Consider the following 16,265-nt stretch of genomic DNA (forward strand, 5'->3'; position numbering starts at 1 on the left):
GCACGGGTCGCGCGCTCGCTCTGCAGAGCCCGGCCATTAATCTTCACTACCGCCCTCGTAAGCTCCCTGAGGCAGCGCCTGCGGTTCTTAACCCTAGTTACGTTTTATGAATCTCAATTAACACGAAGTGATCTGAAAAGAAATTCAACATTCGGCCGAAAATAATAAACTGAGAGTGTACCCCCAAGACTTCGCTCCCCAGAAAACCTGATAAAAACTGCACACGTAAGACACATCAGTGAATACTTGCTAGATGAAATAGCAGTGAGTGAGACCTCCCCAGGCCCCTAACGGGGGAGAAGGGACACCTAGAGTGGTCGATTCTACCGTCAAGCTCCAACCCAGTGGCTGCTTTTCAAGAACCTGAAAGTTTGTCAGAGACCTTTTACCCTTCGCTGCTGGCCAGAGAGCGTGGGCTCTTAGAGGCATGTAAAGAAGGCCTGGGCAGGAAGGAGGCCTGTGGAGATTTCGAGATCCTGGCTGGAGCCCAAGGGCCTTCCCATGGAGTGGTACAGCTGCTCTGGGAAGGTCCTGATCCGAAGGTGGTGGGGAGGGGTTAATACCTGCTTGAGCCACCTTCCCACCACCAGCAGCGCTACAAAAAACCAGTGCCTCAAATACACTCATTTTCTTCTTTTTGAAAATTATAAAATTAATACAGATATGTCCTTTTTGTGAAAACATTTAACAGTGCAGCATGGCATGTCAATTAAAAAGTAAAGGATATTCATTTTTAACCAAATCATTCTTTTGACCTAATTATCATGTTAACCAACTTGCTTTCAGCCAATTTTACCAAATTGGTATTTTCGGCCATATTACTTGATGCTTGGACCGTATGGAAAAGTATGTGTTTTTCTCTTTATATTCTGTCCCTGCCCAATAGTACTCACTTGTTTCAAATGGCCTCAGTTAGGATTGCCTTCACCGGTGGTGACCTGTTTGTTAAGTCATACACATGTAATCCCCAGTATTGTAATTTGGATAAATGACTAATGGATTGTGCATTGGTCAGAGTTCTCTAGAGAAACAGAAGCAATAGGATAGAGAGAAGAAATTGAGAATTATCTCAAGTAATTAGCTCACATGCTTGTGAGGGCTGGCAAGTCCCAGGGCAGGCTGGAGGCTAGCAATTCAGGTAAAAGTTGATGTTAGTCTTGAGTAAGAATTCCTTAGGGCAGCAAGTTGGGCACTCGGGCAGGGTTCCTGTGTTGCAGATTTAAGAATTCTCTGGGAAACCTCAACTTTGCACGTGAGGCCTTCAACTGATTGGATGAGGCCCACCAACTTTATGAAATATAATTTGCTTTTACTCAATGTCTGTTGATTTAAATGTTGATCACATCTTTAAAAAGTACTTCACAGTAACTAGAGTGATAGTTGACCAAATAACTGAGCACCCACACAGTGTGCCCACCAGACTAGCCCAGTTGACATAAAATTAACCATCACAGGTCCCCTCTCACAGCAGAGAAAGCTGTTTTGTACTCCCTTATTAATACTTAGCATACTTTTTACGTGATAGTTCTTGGGCTTCTTGGACCCTGACACTTTCTTTGGATCCCTTGTGGTTAATTGGGCCCCCAAACCAGAGTCTAGCAAGAATCCCTTGTGGGTAATTGGGCCCAAAATCCAGAGTCTAGAAACCATTGTTTGCAGAGGCCTCTCAGCACACTGCACTTCAGGGAAAAGCAGCTGACCCGGCTGCCAGCGTCCCGCACTACATTCCTGGGGTATGAGCCAACCCTTATAAAGAAGCCCTTGGTATTGTATTTTGACCAATAGGACTGAAACCTTCCCGTCCAATGGGAGCTGCACAGCTGTGTGTTTAAGGACCAACCACAACTGTTTCATAACCACCAATCAGAACAGTGCCATTTGGACCAATCAAACTGTGCACATGTGGAGTCTTCCTTTGCATGGCTTTCCCCCGTAAGCCAGCCTCCCCTCGCTGGTGGAGCTGCTTTCAGTTTCCGTCAGTGGCTGTTTCCGGTTTGCATTGCAAACTTCCACTTGAGCAAGAACGTGAAGGCCAGGACCTTAGCAACACTCAGCTCAGTGTTTCCTAATGTTCCCGATCTTGAACAATGTTGAGACCCTGATAAATGGTATCTTTCTGAGAAGATGCTTATATGCACAAAATTTTGCATGTATTTTCGGGTGTTGGGTGTGGGACAAACTAAACTTAAATAGCTCAGATTTAAAACCCAGAGCTGATTTCCCTGAGCTGGTCTGGCTGTTGTCCAGGAGAGGGCTCGGGCCGCCAAGGCCTTTTCTCCCGTGTGCGTTGTCTGCTGTCACGGTCGCACGCTGCTCTGCCCTCAGAGGAAGGCGCGTGTGTCTAAGGCTCCAAAACTCCGAAGGTCCCATTGCTCCGGGGTCAGCCCATCGTTCCTGGTGAGGCCACTGCTGCTCTGCGCTCGCTCACCTGGCGGCGCTGGACTACACCTGGCGTGGCCGCTGCTTCTCCTGGAGCCTGGGCCTGACCCCCGGGGCTGCTCTCCCAGGCCCGTCCCCGCCCCCACAGTGTGCCCACCAGCCTGGGCGCTCCTTCCACCCTCTCGCCCTGCAGCGGGCCCAGCCGCCCACGCCCCAGGAAACCCGGGGGCAGCCCCTCAGTCTGGATCAGAAAGCGCGTGCGCGCCCCCATCCCGCCGCACCCTGGAGGGAATCCGGGGTGCCTCAAGGCTGAGCCCAGCCTTTTGGACTTCGAGTTAGACCGAAACCAGGGGAGAATCGGTCACGGAATGATACCAGACCAGAGGGCACTTCACAGCTCAAATAAGCAAACAAAACCTGGCTGCCCCTCTGGCCGCAGGGAGGGCCGGAGGCTGTGCGCCTGCGGGGCGCATCGCCACCAGCCGCCCCTGCGGACGGGACGGCCCCTGCGCTCCCCCGGGACGGTCACTGTGGGCGGGGAGGGCCCCGCACAGCCACCCGCAGAGCCCCCGACGCGCTTAGTCCGCGAAAACGGCCAGCGCGCCCCTGCTGCCGACGCCCCCACCCGCCCCGCGCGCCCCGGCTGCAGCCGCCGGTCCTCCAGCCTCGGCGGGGGCGCCCGAGGGCCGGGCGGGAGGGTGTCGTCTTAGCCGGCTGCTGGGAGTCTTCGGAAGGGTCCCCATCACCCTCAGGGGAACCGCTCACACCGGCGGCACCTGAACAGGCGGCCGGGGCAGAAAGGCGAGCAGGCCGCCCCCATCCCGGAGGGCGCGGCCCGGTCCCCAGGGCGCCCGGGCGCGCGGAGCCACAGGAGGCCCGCGGCCCCTGCGCAGCCCGCTGTGGGCGGGAGGACCCCGCGACGCGCTGTCCGCGGGCTCCCAGGCCTCGCTCAGGGGGCGCTCCGCTCCGCTCTCCTCGCAGCCGCGCCGTCACGCAGGGTCCCAGCCTTGGCCTCGCTGAGGACGTCCTGTCACAGCATCTCAAATGAGCGCGTTCTGTGAGCTGAGAATTAAGCCACATTAGAAAATAGCTGAAAACATTTTTTAAATTCATGGATATAAATAAAACTTTGGTTTTTGAGGAAAACCAATAGAATTATTGCATAAGGCAATTAGAAATGCACAGATAGAAAGGTTTCTACCTCAGCCGTGGACTAATGGTAAAGAAACCCCTCCCGCCCTTCTCGCCACCGCTGGCACCTGTTTCTGCCCAAATCCACCCACTCGGGATTCGCTGAGATGCCCGGGCTGTGAACTTTGACAAGGGCACAGAGCCACACAACCCCCACGACAACCACGTCAGAAAACACTCCTCCACCCAGGAAGTCTCTTTGACCCTCTGAGCACAGGGCAGTGACTCCGCACACCCGCCTCAGAGGCCTGGAACTGAGCGCAGGGACCTGGGCATTTAGCCGGATGCAGCCCATCCCACAGAGAAGCTGCAGGTTCCACACTAACTTTATTTTCTAATTTTTAAAATTTTATTGTTGAAAGTATTACACGTGTCCCATTTTTCCAAACCCCAATTGACCCCCTCCACCTCGCTCCCACCCCTCCCCAGGCCTTCAGCCCATTATCGACTGTGTCCCTGGGTTATGCATATGTGCATATAACTTCTTTGGTTAATCTCTTCCCACCCTCCACCCCCCCCTTCCCTCTTTCCTCTGAAATATGATCGTCTGTTGCCTGCGTCAATGTCTCTGGGTCTATTTAGTTCATCAGATTATTTTGTTCATTAGCTTCTTCCTAAAGAAGACCTTTCAACATTTCCTGTAGTGCTGGTCTGGTGGTGATGAACTCCTTTAGCTTTTTCTTACCTGTGAAGCTCTTTATCTGACCTTCAGTTCTAAACGATAGCTTTGCTGGGTAGAGCAATCTTGGTTGTAGTTCCATGTTTTTCATCACTTTGAATATTTCTTGCCACTCCCTTCTGGCCTGCAAGGTTTCTATTGAGAAATCAGCTGGCAGTCGTATGGGTGCTCCCTTGTAGGTAACTAACTGCTTTTCTCTTGCTGCTTTTAAGATTCTCTTTGTCTTTAACCTTTGGCATTTTAATTATGGTGGGCCTCTTTGGGTTCCTCTTGTTTGGGACCCTCTGTGCTTCCTGGACTTGTAAGTCTATTTCTTTCCCCAGGTCGGGGAAGTTTTCTGTTATTATTTTTTCAAATAGGTTTTCAATTTCTTGCTTTCTTTCTCTTCCCCTTCTGGCACCCCAAAAATATGAATGTTGGGCCTCTTGAAGTTGTCCCAGAGGCTCCTTACACTATCTTCATATTTCTAGATTCTTTTTTCTCTTCTGGTTGAGTGTTTTTTGCTTTCTCATGTTCCAAATTGCTGATTTGATTCTCAGCGTCCTCTACTGTTGATTCCCTGTAAATGATTCTTCATTTCAGTTCATGTAGCCTTCCTTTCTGATAGGTATTTTATTAGGTCATTGATAGTCTCGCTTGTTTTCATAATACTCTTACTGATATCCTTGAGCATCCTTATAAACAAAATTCTAAACTCTATATCTGTTAGCTCGTTTGGATCTATTTCATTTAGTTCCTCTTCTGGAGATTTCTTCTATTCTTTCCTTTGTGACATGCTTCTTTGCCTCCACATTTTGTTTGCTTCCTGGTGTTTGTTTCTATGTATTAGGTAGAGCTGCTATATCTCCTGGAATTTGTAGAGTGGCTTTGTGTAGTAGGTGTCCTGTAGGGTCCAGTGACTCAGCCTCCCCAGTCACCTGAGCTGGGCCTTCTAGGTGCTCCCCTGTGTGGGCTGTGTGCACTGTCCTGTTGTAGTTGAGCCTTGGTTGCTGATGGCGCCACTGGGAGGAACTGACCCCCAGGCCAATTGGCTGTGAGGACCAGCTGCAACTACAGACAAAGAGCTGCTGTGCTGGAGACACCCCTATGGATCAGGACTTACTTCAGTGGGGCTTTGGTGTTCACCAAGTGCACCCCTTGAGTGTGTCACTTGTGGATATAGTAGGGTTATAATCCAGTGTGGTTGAGTCTGACCACCAGGTGCACTGTCTCTGGGGCCTCCCGGGAGGTGCAAAGTCAGCCTCTGCCAGTGCCTTGCCCAGGGCCACCCAGCATGAGCTACACAGCCAACCATAGTTGGCTGCTACTTGTGCTGGGCTTGGAGGTGCCCAGGAGAGGCCAAGCTATGAACCAATGCAGGTTGCCACTGGTGCCAGGCCTGGGGCCACTTATCAAGCCATGTGGGGCACACTGACACCAGCAGCTGCTTGTTTGAGAGGTTTTAGGAAAGTCCTAAGCATGAGACTCGAGAGGCCACTTGCATAGAAAAGCCCGTGGAAATGGCCTGGATGAGCTTGCAGGTGGGGAGGGGAGGGGCCAAAGGTGTGAATCAGGTGCTGGCGATTCAAATAATGTGCCTGCCTGCTAGCTCTGTGAGGGGAGGACTCACCAAAGGAACAGTGGCCTCCGCCAGCCCTTCTGCCTGGGAGGAAGCCGCCCCTCCAGCTCTCGCCCAAATTTCAGGCAGGTTAGTTCCTCCCCGAGTGTCCCATGTTCCTTTCAAGCTGCTGCCCGGGGCTGGGCTCAGAGGGAGCGTCCGAGTGAGTCCCTGCCGGGCCCTTTCAGAGGAGCTGCTGGGGCTCCCGCAGCCTTGGGGACCCTCAGGGACAGTCCCCGCTGGTTTCACAGCCCGGAGTTGTGGGGACCTCTCGTCCGGGCCCTGGAGCCCTGGGCTGGGGGCCTGGTGGGGGGCTGGGACCCCTGCTCCTCTGGGAAACCGCCCAGAAGGTGTCCCTCCTGGGTTTAAGCCCCAGCAGCAGGTGTGGGCCCGGCGAGTCTCCCTGACTCAGCCCCTGCCCGCCCCGTCTCCCCCTCCTAGAGCCTCCGTGCTCCCTCAGCTCCCTGGCTGTGCGGCTTCTGCGCAGCCGGATCTCAGGAGGCTCTGGGTGAGGGTGGTTTTGTGTTTTGGTTGTGATTCCAATGTGGTTGGGGGGGGGGCAGCTGTTACCTGTGCCCCCCTCCTGTGTCTCCGCCCCAACACTAACTTTAAATGAGCTCAGTCCTTGGGACCCGTGGGCCAAGTGCCCCCAGGCCTGCGCCCGCTGAGGCTGTGCAGGGCTGAGCCTGACAGGCGGTGGCTCTGGACTCGCCTGTGCCTGTGGCGGCGGGTGCCCGGGGTCCCCCGCTGGGCAGCAGGGGCTCTGGGGCGCTGCGCGGGCACCGCGGGCAAGGGGGCTGAGAACAGAACCGGCGAATTCAGAAGGCGAAGGACAGAAGCACAAGCGGAACCAGGAACAACAAACACTGCCTTTTAAATGAACCGGAGGAGGGCTCCGGGGGTCCCCGCGGGGCCTGCGAGGTCACCGCCAGCCCGAGCCAGGGAGGCCTCGGCCCAGCAGCCCGGCCCGGCCCTGCCGCGCCGCTGACCGCCGAGCCGCCGCGCTCCGCCCGCGCAGCTTCTTTCATATGTGGGCAGGGTGCGGGAAAGTAGTCCCACACATCCGTATGAGAAGAAAGGCAACCATCAGGAAACAGTGACACAGGAACGACTGTTCCCTGTGCCCAGCTGCCAGCCTCCCGCGGCCCGCCCAGGCGGGTCCCTGCCCCGCGAAGCCCGGCGAATGCGCGCGCTCCCTGCGGGGCGCCCCAGGGCCCTCTGCTGCTTAGGAACGCTGCGGGACTGCGCCTGCGGCCCTTTAACCACTGAATCACGGGCAAAACGCACAAACGTGAAAAATGAGGCGCTGGAGGGACAGTGGAAAGCACCCCGCCTGGCGCGTGCGAGCCGCAGCCGGAGGCGGGCGCCCGGGGCTCGGGGTGAGCGCGCCCCCGCTTCCCGGTGCCCCGTGTCTCGTTTAGCAGCATGTCCCTGGGTGATCCGCTCAGCATTCGCTGCCTTTCACACGCATTCAAGCTCCATCCTTCCCGGTTCGCCTCCTTTTTCCTAGATTAGATTAGTAAGTGGTTCTTTCAGCGAGGATCTTTGAGCAGTAAACTTTCTTAGTTTTTAAATATCTGAAAATATCTTTATAATATCCTCACTTTCAAAATGTAGTTCAGCTGGGTAGAGGACGCTGGTGTGGCCGTGGCTTTCTCTCCGGGCGCTGCAAATGCTGTTCCGCCGGCTTCCCGCTGTCCTTGCCGGGGAGGAGTGGGCCGCAGCCTCCTCCTTATCCTGGGTGGGCAGCCTGTCTTTTCTCTCCGGTGGCTTTAAGATTTTCTATCTAAATTCAGTGTCTGGCTCTCCTCGGTGTGGTCTTTTTTTTCAGTCTATCCTACTGGAGACACCCTGCTGTGATCCTTTGGACTGAGCACCTGGCCCTTGGGTTCTGGAGAATGTTCTGCTTTTACACGTGGCCTCTTCCCATTATCCGCATTCTCTTCTTAGGAAACTCCTATCAGGGATTTGATTTGACAAGTTATTATGACACCATTTCAGACTGACGGAGAGTTGCCAGATAGCACAAAGAATCCCCATAATCCTCTACCCAGACTTTCCAAACATTAGCATTTTGTCACATTCAGTTTATCCTACTTATCTATTTCCCCCTTCTTTTGTTTTTCTCATTAAACTTTGTTTTAATGGGTCTCCAGGTTCTGTGACAGATTTTTAGTCACGTTGTTTCTATTGAAAAGTACTGATTTTAAAAACAAATGACTTATCCCTGGCCGGGTGGCTCAGTGGGTTGGAGTGTCATCCCCATGAGCAAGAGCCCCAATCTTAAAGCCACAAGAGAGAAAAGACACCAAAAGCTAGCAGGTGTGATGCCCAGTCAGGGCACAGACCTTGGTTTCAGATTCAGCCCTCTGGTCAGGGACATGCAGGAGGCAACCAACTGATGTTTCTCTCTCTCACCCTTCCTCTCTCTAAAACCAATTTTTAAAAATAACTTAAGAACTACCGCACACAATAAAACCAAATGGTCCACAAAGCCTCCTCCTTCCCTTCTGAAGGTTTTATGCTGTGTTGTAATCAGTAACTTGTCTTTTACTATTAAACTTACACAGCCGATTGAGACTAACCGCCCTGTGACCTTTCTTCCACACCCGACCGAGACTGGGTGGCAGGTCCTGGGGACAGTAGTCGTTTAGCCTCTGAGCTTCCTGGGCAGACTTGGTGACTGAAGCTCCAGGTGATTCTTGTCCGCTGCTCTGATGAGACCCAGAGCCACCGTCTGTGCCATGTCATGAACAGCACTGCAGCCCAGAGGAGGGTAGTCAGAGAAGCTCTCGGCACCATGGGCTCTCTAGGAGCCATGTCCACCATGGCAGCATCGCCAGATTTCAAAAACTTTGGGCCATCTTCCAGCTTTTTCCCAGGACTGTCGTCAGTCTTCTCCTTCAGCTCAGCGAATCTGCGAGCACTGTGAGCTGTGTGACAGTCCAGCACAGGTGCGTATCTGGCACCGATTTGGCCTGGACGGTTCAGGAGAATCGCCTGAGCTGTGCACCCAGCTGCTTTCACTGGTGGGTCATTTTTGCCACCACCAGCCACACTGACACAATGAACATCTCTGACAGACACATTCTTGACGCTGAAGCCCATACTGTCCCCACGAAGAGCTTCACCCAGAGCTTCCTGGTGCATTTCATCAAACTTGACGTCAGCTGTAATACTGACTGGAGCAAAGGTGGCCATGCTGGGTGTGAGAGCACCAGTCTCCACGCGGCCTCAGGGACAGCACCCACACCACCAACGTGCAGGCCGCCTGGAGGGCAGACGCAGGGGCTGATCAGTTGGACAAGCTGGTGGCAGGATGCAATCCAGGGCTCCAAGCAGCCTGGTTCCACTGGCACTGCCATCTTTACGGGCAGCTTTCCACCCCTTGAACCAAGGCAGGTTAGCACTTGGCTCCGGCATGTTGTCACCATTCCAACCAGAAACTGGAACAAATGTTACTGTGTCAGGGCTGTGGCCCATTTTCTTAATGTAGGTGCTGACTTCTTTAACAATTCCCTCCTATCCCTCTGGCTGTAGGGTGGCTCAGTGGAATCCATTTCTTTAACACCGACAATCAGTAGTTTCACACCCAGTGTGGAAGCCAGCAGGGCAGGCTCACGGGTCTACCCCTTCTTGGAGATGCCTGCTTCAGATCCACCAACACCAGCAGCAACAACAGGACTGCAAGGCCAGCCTCAGGTGTGTCTGTGACCATGTTTTGATAAAGCCTCTGCGTCCTGATTTGGGTGCAGTCTCTGGCGCATCAGTGGTGGTCACATGATACTTGCTGGTCTCGAATTTCCACAGGGCGATATCGGTGGTGATACCACGCTCATGGTCAGCTTTCAGTTTACCCGAGGCCCAGGCTCACGTGAAAGAGCCATTCCCCATTCCCCACCTCAACAACCTCCTAATGAAATTTTTTCATGGTTCTTTTGTCGGTCCCACTACATTTGTAGACCAGAGGCCAGTAGACTTGCCGGAATCTCCATGTCCAATGCAGACAATGTTGATATGAGTCTTTTCCTTTCCCATTTTTGCTTAGATTTAGCAGTGACTCTCACGACACCTGCGTTCTGGAGGAAACCCATTGCAAAACAGCGATTTACCCAGTCTTCTCCCTGAACGATTTGAAAGTAAGTTGCAGACACGATGCCCGCTTGCTCCTGAACACTTGAGTCAGAATTTTCTAAAAACAAGCATATTCTCTTACATCTTGACCACACACAACACTACCAGCTAATCTCAGGAGCTTATTCAGATTTCACCAGTTGTCACGTGTTCCTCACAGAAAAAGGAAACCCCTGGTCATGTGTCGCATTCTGTTGTCAGGGTTTTTAGTCTCCTTTTCTTTGGGATCATCACTCAATCTTTGTCTTTGGTGACACTGATATTTTGAGGAGTGCAAGCCAGTTATTTTCAGAGTGTCCTTCATTGTGTGTTCGTCTGACGTTTTCTCATGATTAGATTCAGGCTATGCGCTTTGGCCAGAACAGCACAAAAGTAGCGGTGCGCTCTTCCAGCAGGGCTGCAGCGAGGCTGGGGTACAGGAGGAACCTCGTGCACAGAACGCGAGGCGAGACTCTCAGCACCTTGGAAATGCACGGAGGTGCGCCCTCGGTGACTGCTTGCTTCGCCCCAGGCTGCCTCGCTTCCTGCCGCATCACTTTAGGAGGCAGGCGGTGCCTTGTGGTCCCATGTGATGCCTATTGGTCATTTGGTTAAGGTAGCATCCACCAGATTTTGTCACTGTACAGTTGCTATAATTCCTTTCATAATTAATAAGCATCTTATAAGGAGATCCTGGAGACTATGTAAGTGTCCTGTTACTCTTCAAACTTTCACCCAATGATTTTAGCATCCATTGATGTTTCTTGTCTTAATCAGTTATTAAGATGGTTGCCAAATGGTGATTTTTTCATTCCATCATCCTTTCTACATTTATTGGTCGCTTTTCTATGGGAAGGACAAATTTCTCTTCTTCCTACTATTTGTTTATGTAAATGTGGACTCATGGATTCTTATGATAGTTAATGGGTTATCATTTATTATCTTCATTATTCTGATGATCAAACTGTTCCAGATTTGGCTAGTGGGGCCCCTTCAAACCGGCCCTTCTGACCTTTCCATCTGCCCCTATTATGTGTGGATTATCTTACTTTCTGGCACAGCGAGGTGTTCTAGGCCCATCCTCTACCTACCCTGCCTGTTCTAGAACCAGTCATTTCCCCAAGATGTTCTGGTTCCTTACAGTGAAGAAATTTAGAAACCAAAATCTCTGTGATTCACCCTTGCTGGTGTGGTTCACTGGTTGAGCAGCATCCCATGCACTGAGAGGTGACAAGTTCGATTCCAGGTCAGGGCACTTGCTTGGGTTGCTGGCTCGATTCCCGATAGGGGACATGCAGGAGGCAGCCCATTGATGTTTCTCTCTCATTGATGTTTCTCTCTCTCACCCTCTCCTTCTCCTTCCTCCCTCTGGCAGTGATGCTTCATGGTGGTTTTAATTTGCATCTCTCTGGTGATTAGTGACTTTGAGCATTTTTTCATATGGCTCTTGGCCGTCTGCATGTCCTCTTTGGAGAAGTGTCTATTTAGGTCCTTTGCCCATTTTTTGTTTTTTAAAATATATCTTTATTGATTTCAGAGAGAGGAAGGGAGAGGGGGAGAGAGGGATAAAAACATCAATGATGAGAGAGTCATTGATCGGCTGCAGCCCACAACCCGGGCCTGTGCCCTGACCGGGAATCGAACCCCGATTGCCTGGGTCCTGGGTCGACGCTCAACCGCCGAGCCACGCCCGGCCGGGCCTTTGCCCATTTTGTAATTGGGTTGTTTGTCTTCCTGGTCTTAAATTGTGTAAGTTCTTTATATATTTTGGAACTTAACCCCTTATCAGATCTATCGTTGGCGAATATGTTCTCCCATTCAGTGGGTTTCCTTTCCATTTTGTTGGTTTCTTTCGCTGGGCAGAAGCTTTTTAGTTTGATGTCATCCCATTTGTTTATTTTCTCCTTTGTCTGAGACAATATATCAGCAAAAATATTGCAACAAGAGATGTTTGAGATTTTACTGCCTATGTTTCCTTCTAGGATTTTTATGGTTTTGCAGCCTACATTTGAGTCTTTTATCCATTTTGAGTTTATTTTTGTGTATGGTGTGAGTTGGTGGTCTAGTTTCATTTTTTGCATGTGTCTGTCCAACTTTCCCAACACCATTTATTGAAGAGACTGTCTTTACTCCATTGTGTGTTTTTGCCTCATTTGTCAAATATTAATTGATCATATAGGTGTGGGTTTGTTTCTGGGTTCTCTGTTCTGTTCCACTGATCTATATGTCTGTTCTGGTGCCAGTACCAGACTGTTTTGATTACTATGGCCTTGTAGTATAGTTTGATATCAGGCAGTGTGATTCCCCTGACTTTGTTTTTCTTTCTTACTTTCAGTTTTCTTTGTTGTTCTTTTTCTAGTTCCTTTAGGTGTAGGATTAGATTGTTTGAGATTTTTTTTTTCTTTTTTTTTTTTTAAATATATCTTTATTGATTTCAGAGAGAGGAAAGGAGAGGGAGAGAGAGAGATAGAAACATCAATGATGAGAGTCATTGATCAAGCCCGCAACCCGGGCATGTGCCCTGACCGGAATCAAACCCCGGTCGCCTGGATCCTAGGTCGATGCTCAACCGCTGAGCCACGCCCGGCCGGGCAATTTGAGATTTTTCTTGTTTCTTGAGTTGGGCTTGTAATTCTATGAATTTCCCCCTTAGGACTGCTTTTGCTGTGTCCCATTTTGGGTTGTTGTGTTTTCATTTTAATTTCTCTCAAGGTATCTTGTGATTTCTTCCTTGACTTAATTATTAACCCATTCATTTTTGAGAAGCATGTTATTTAGCCTCCATGTGTTTGTGTTTTTAGTTTTCTCCTTGTAATTGTTTTCTAGTTTCATACCATTGTGCTCAGAGAAGATACGATTTCAATCGCTAAATTTATTGATATTTGCTTTGTGGACAAACATGTGGTCTATCCTGAAAAAATATTCCATGTGCACTTTAAAAGAATGTATATTCTGTTGCTTTGGTGTGAAATGCTCTAAAAATATCAGTTGATTCCATCTGTCTAATCTGTCATTTAAGGCCACTGTTTTCTTATTGATTTTCTGTCTGGATGATCTGTCCATTGATGTCAATGGGGTGTTAAAGTCCCCTACTATTACTGTCTTATTGTTGATCTTTTCCTTTATTCCCGCCAATATTTTCCTTATGTATTTAAGTGCTCCTACATTGGGCGCACAAATGTATTCAACTGTTACATCCTCTTGTTGGATATTTCCTTTATAATTATAAAATGCCTTTGTCTCTTGTTATAGCCTTTGCTAAAAGTCTATTTCATATGTTTTCAGTATTGCTATCCCTGCTTTTTTTGTTGCTGTTGTTACTATTTGCATAAAATATCTCTTTCCAATCCCTCAGTTTCTGTGTGTGACTTTTGAACTGAAGTGGGTCTCCTGTAGACAGCATAAAAATGGATTTTGTTTTCTTGTCCATTTGTTTTCTTGCCTTTTTGGGCACAATATGTCCATTTGCACTTAATATAATTAAAAGTACATAATTATTGCCATTTTATTAATTTTTCTGACTATTTTTGTAGTTCTTCTCTGTTCCTTTCTTATTCTCTTGCTCTCTTCTGTTATATGTTGATGACCTTCCACGGTGTTATGTTTGGATTCCTTTCTCCTTGTTTCTTGTATGTCAGTTAGAGTTGTGTTCTGGTTTGCGCTTACCATGTGCCTCATGTACACCAAGCTGTGTCTGTAGCAGCCTAGTTTAAGTCAGTGGTCCCTTAAGTTTGAACACAGTCTGAATTCACTGCAATGTTTGTGCCCCTCCCACCCACTTACACACATTTACATTTTTGTCATGATTTTTGCATTTTTTGTGGTTGTGTGTGTTCCTTAATTTATTGTGTAATTTCACATTATTTCCTTAATATTTTCTTTTAACCTTTGCATTAGCTTTACTATCATTTGCTCAACTGCTTTTTCTGAGTGTTTGCCTCTGTCTGACAGATTTCTTTCATTGCTACAGGGCATCCCAAAGAAATGTGCATGCACGTTAACAGCTGATAGCTCAATTTTGAAAATAAAATGTATTTTAATAAAATTGCCTTTATAATTATTCAATGTGTGTGTATATACATTTTGGGGACAGCTATGTATTTTCTTATTCATATATATATCTAATCCTCCCCCAAGGATATTTTTCCCACTGATTTTTGGAGGAGTGGAAGAGAGGGAGGGAGGGAGCAGAGATGTGAGAGAGAAACATCAGGTGAGGGAGACACAGCAGTTAGTTGCCTCCCACCCTTGCGCCCAGTGGGGCCAGGGGTGGAACTGGCCACCCAGGTGCATGCCGTTGGCCAGGCGTTGACCCAGGCCCTTCAGTGCACGGACCTGCGCTCTAACCATGGAGCCACACCAGCCAGGGGTCTTATTCATATTTTTTTCTGTTCATTTTTGCTTAAAGAAATCCATGCCATTTCTTGTAGTGCTGGCGTGGTGGCAGTGAACTCCTTTATCTTTTTCTCGTCTGGGCCGCTCTCCTTCAGTCCTAAATGATAGCCTTGCTGGGTAGAGTCATCGTGGGTGCAGGGCCTTGCTTTTCATCACTTTGAATATTTCATGCCACTGCCTTCTGAGCTGCAGAGTTTCTGCTGAGAAACCAGTCTTGTGGGAACTTCCTTGGCTGTAACTAACTTACTGCTTTTCTCTTGCTGCTTTTAGGATTCTCTCTTTGTCTTTACCCTTTGGCATTTTAATTATGATGTGTCTCTGTGTGGGCCTCTTTGGGTTCATCCTATTTGGGACCCTCCGTGCTTCCTGGACTTGTAAGTCTATTTCCTTCACCGCGTTAGGGAAGTTTTTTGTCATTCTTTTTTCAAACAGGTTTTCAGTTCCTTGCTGTCTCCATCATTCTTCTGGTATAGGTGATATGGTCCTAGGGGTGACTGAAATTACCCTCATTTAAAATGTTTTTTCTTTTTGTTCTTCCGATTGGGTGTTTTACTCTAATTTGCCTTTGAGATTGCTTATTGTATCCTCTGTTTTATCTAATTGGCTGTTGTTTCCCTTGTGTATTCTTTATTTTACTTATTGTATTCTGCAATTCTTACTGGCTCTTTTCTGTTTTTTATCTCTTGTTTCCTAGCTCTTTGGTGAAGTTCCCACTGAGTTTCTCGCTGCTTCTCCCAAGTTCACCGAGCACCCTTGGGACCAGTGTTGTGTGCTGCCACCTGGTAGGTGTGGCCTCCATTTAATTTAGTTCATTTTGCAGAGCCTGGTCTTGCTCTTTCATTTTGAGCATGTTTCTTTGTTTCCTCATTTTGGTTGCTTCTCTGTGTTTGTGTCTAGGTTGACAGAGAAGCCTTGTACAAAAGGTGTTCTGCAAGGCCCAGTGGCACGTTCTCCCTGTTCACCTGAGCTGGGTGCCCCAGGGGTGTTCTCTTGTGTGGGTTGTGTGCTCCCTGCTGTAGTTGGGCCTTGATTGTTGTTGGCATGTCCATGGGTGGGGTTGACCTCAGGCTAATGGGCTGTGAGGTCTGGCCATGACTACAGTGGAAGAGCTGCTCTACTGAGGCTGACCCCACACAGCAGGAGCCACTTTAGCAAGTCTCTGGTGCCAGCTTAGTCTGTCCTTTGGATGTGTTGTTTGTGGAACTGGTTGAGTTGTGCTTTGTTGGGGTCTGAAGCTGGGTGTGCTGGACCTGGAGCCTGTTGGGTAGGGCACTGGTGCAGGCTAACGTGAGCTGCTGCTTGTGCCCAGCTTGGGGCCATCTGGTGGGAGCTACAAAGTGATGTGAAGGTGGTTGCCACTTTTGCCGGACTTGGAGGTGCCTGGGAGAAGCTACACTGCAGTCTGAAGCCAGCTGCTACTTGTGCCCGCCTTGTGGTCGCTTTGTTAAAGCTGTGCTCCAGGCCAAGACTGGCAGCTGCTTATGCCAGGCCTGGAGCCACCTACTGGCAGTTACAATGCAAACTGAGGCTGGTTGCCGCTTGTGCTGTGCTTGGGGCCACTCAGCAAGAGCTTGAAGGCATACCAGGCTGCTACGCTTGTCTGGGTCACGTGGACCTTTGAGAGACTCAGGGAAGTTCTGCAGCAGGAGCCGAGGCAGGCTGTTCCGGAGGAAGCTCTGGCCAAGTGAGCGAGGCGAGTGCGACAGGGTGTCAGGGAGCCAGCAGGGCAGGGGGGTTGGTGTCAGCCCAATTAATGGAGAGCTCAGATTTCGCGCCACCTCTCCAAGCCCGCTGGGTGGAGTAGGCCCCGCAGAGGACCAGTGGCGCCTGCCAGCACGCCTGCCCTCGGGGAGAGCTGCCCCAGCCCCTACCCTGAAGTTAGTTACCTTCGCTCCTCCTGCCCTTGCACTG

The 16,265-nt window shown here is 49.8% G+C and overlaps 1 pseudogene; it reads right to left on the minus strand.

The window, feature by feature from the left end:
• Positions 1-8,365: 8,365 nt before the first annotated feature.
• Positions 8,366-9,677, minus strand: LOC148092841 (elongation factor 1-alpha 1 pseudogene; annotated as a pseudogene).
• Positions 9,678-16,265: the final 6,588 nt, after the last annotated feature.

The sequence above is a fragment of the Miniopterus natalensis genome, chromosome 6 (genome assembly GCF_054644295.1).
Source record: "Miniopterus natalensis isolate mMinNat1 chromosome 6, mMinNat1.hap1, whole genome shotgun sequence".
Lineage (NCBI taxonomy): Eukaryota > Metazoa > Chordata > Mammalia > Chiroptera > Miniopteridae > Miniopterus > Miniopterus natalensis.